Here is a 3006-nt window from a genome sequence, read left to right on the forward strand (position 1 = left end):
GAAGCAGCCTCCAAAGAGGGAAACTGCTTCTCCGGGTGGCAAAGAGGAAAGCACTTCCTGAACACTTCTGATGGGCATGTGTGATGCCATCTGGAAGGCGGGGGGAGAAAGCTGGCTCCCAGGTTTCCCTTCAGAAGGGGGCCTTTGTCCCTGACACCACGGGGACTCTTGTGAAGGGATGAGCTTTGGCAGTGTAAGCCCCACGAGCCGCTCTGGGCTAAGCTGAGGGCTGCCATACTCAGCATCGCTGCCGAATATAATACATTTTGATTAAAAAAGAAAAAGAGTCTTGAGACTTTTGGGAACTAAAATTGTGGAAAGGATGTGTCCCTTCATAGCTCTAGCCACACCTCTCACACTGTCCTCTTCCGTTTCTGGTCTCCATGATGGATTATTTGTCCTGTTCCCTGCACACCTACAACGGAAGGCACACGGTACTCCTGCCAACCGCAACTTTCCATTAGGACGTTCAGCTCCTGGTCTGTGTCTTCCTGCCTCCGTTATTAAGTGATCTTGAGCACAATTTTACTTGCACGTACTATTAGTGGTACTTTTCAATCATTTCTGCGTTCGTTTGGGTCAGCTTTCTTTGGAACGGGCACAATCTGGGCGAGGTTGGCTTTGAGTGACGCCATTCTCCTCAACCCTTTGGCCACAGCAGGCCCCATTATCCCACTCAGTGCTGAGCAGCGGCCCTCTCCCCTAGACACCCTCACAGCAAGCTCACGCATTCGGATTCAGGAGCCCTTGAGAAGCAAGCACCCCACCCCAGGTACTCCTTTCCCCAGCTCTGCGGGTGTCGGGGCTTCTCAGGGGCGATCCTCTCCTTCTCCCGGAAGACAGCTGATGTAGCTTATTGCTCGAAGCAGACAGTATCTTTTCCTTTCATTGTTTCTCTGTCCCTCTCCGCCTGAGCCGGTCAGGTGTTTGCTCTGGTAACTAGTTATGTCACGCCAACCACAATCTTACTCTGTTTCAAACAAAAGATGTGTAGCCACGTTTTTGGTAAACATTTTAGAATCCATGTCCTTCGTTGCTAGCACAGACCTTTCTGAATCTTTACATTCTCTTTTCATTGGGCACAATTCATTTTTTTATCTATCCCTTATCCTTCCGATACTACTATAAGCAGCAAGGGCCAAACCAAGGGCCCCTTCAAGATTTTTCTTAGAAAGATACTCCGCCAAATCTCTATTTTCATTACTTACATTGTCCAACCCCACTCACCGGGATTCAAACACGTTCTTTGTCAGTGCCTATAAAGTACCACCCTTCCTCCATTTTTCAGTCACGTATTCATCCTTTCCTTTTAAAGCTTCAACAGCAGCACCTTGGACAGTTACATCTTCATCACCTGTCTGTTCCTGGTGCCGCATTGTTCTCATGGTCTTAGGTGCCGTCAGCGGGTGTCCACTCGTAGCTCCCCCATGGACAACAGAGTGAAGCAATGCCTGGGCCGGGGCCACTCTCGCCTTGGTATGCTTGCGGCCCTCATTGCAACCACAGGGTCACCCCATCGGCTGATGACCTTAGGTTTCTTCATGTAGGATGTTCTTGACCCAGCGGTCTCCAACTTGCTCACGGCAGACAAGAGCTACAGGAAGACATAGACTTTGAGCTGGCCCAAGCCTACACTGTGCCTGTAAAACTGATGAACCCCAAAGTGGTCACCTGTGGCACCCAGTCCCTGAGATGCTTCTAGAACCCCTCACATAGACCACCGGTATGGACATGTGGGCCACGGATGCATCCTGGCTGAGTGAGCTGCTGGCCCACAAGCCACTGCTCTCTGGCTCATCAGAAATCCACCAGATTAACCTCATGGTGTAGCTTCTGGGGACACCCAGTGGGAATTTCAGGTCAAGCCTCTCCAAGCGGCCTGACCAGCCGATACAGAGTTCCAGTCTGAGAGGACAGCTCCACAACCACCTGAAGCCCGTGTTCCTGTGGCTCTGGGAGCCTGGGGTGCACCTCCTCAGCTCCCTCTTGTAAGACCCCAAGAAGAGGATCCTGGCAGGAAACTGCCCAGAGAGCTCCTACTTCAAAGATAAGCCTCTGACCAGCAAGCTGGAGCTGAAGCCGACCTTCCCTCACCGCTGCAACAGGTGGGCTGCCCTTACCATGTAGAGGGGACCAAGGAAGTGTATCAGGCTATGACAGGTCCCAAACCACTAGTATCGCCAAGTGGGAGGGGCCAGACGGATGAAAAGAACGGTCCTTACCCTGCCCTCGTCTTAAGGAGGCAGAGTCCCTGGGGTGTGGCTGAGGGGTTCAGGCTGGAGCAGTGGTGGCACCCATCACGGCAGCCTGCTGCTGACCTGGCGTAGTGCCATGGGTGGCCATGCCTCTTAGCAAACAGCTTCTTGTCTCAGGTGGGAGTTTCTAGAGGACGTGCCAAGAGGATCACATCTACGGAGGTTGTTCTTGGTCCCCTGGGCACCAGGACATCCTGAGGGAGAAGGAGTGCCCCCTGAGGTGGGATGCTGGAAGGCAAGGCCCAGGCCATGACAGAATAAAGTGCCTGGTACAGTGGCGTAAGTGTGATGTGTTAAAAAAAAAAAAAAGGAAAAGCAAGGGCCCACAGCTTGTCAGGCCTTACCATCAGTGTCCAACACATCCCTCTGTTCTCCAAATTCAGGTGGGGGGTGGTCAAGTTTGTTGTTGTTGTTTTGGCTCTTGTGCAGCCTTGTAACTTTCTTCAGCTGCCATCTCTGCTTGCTTATCGGCAGGTGATGACCTGTTCCACGGTCCTCCCCCGGCCTTGCTTTGCGACAGGTGATACTGATTTCCCCTGTCGTTTCTTCCCACAGAGATAGTAGTCCATTGATTCTTTTGTACGTTAGCTGGCGCAGCCTGGGGGGATGGTCGCTGCTTGTGTTGTTGAAGCGTCTGCATTGGTCTTGCACAATTCTATCATGTGATCTCCCATCATGGCCCCCTCGCTTTGGGTGGACATATTTTCTACCGACTGACTAGCCCTCTATGCCCTTTGTTTCCAACGCTCAC

General features: G+C 52.1%; 1 pseudogene; it reads left to right on the plus strand.

The window, feature by feature from the left end:
- The window catches only part of LOC115873535, a 3020-nt pseudogene extending 893 nt beyond the window's left edge, over positions 1-2127 (plus strand).
- The last annotated feature ends 879 nt before the right edge of the window (positions 2128-3006 follow it).

Source organism: Echinops telfairi, unplaced genomic scaffold (assembly GCF_000313985.2).
Source record: "Echinops telfairi isolate 266 unplaced genomic scaffold, ASM31398v2 ScPeMD7_7469;HRSCAF=8507_0, whole genome shotgun sequence".
Classification (NCBI taxonomy): domain Eukaryota; kingdom Metazoa; phylum Chordata; class Mammalia; order Afrosoricida; family Tenrecidae; genus Echinops; species Echinops telfairi.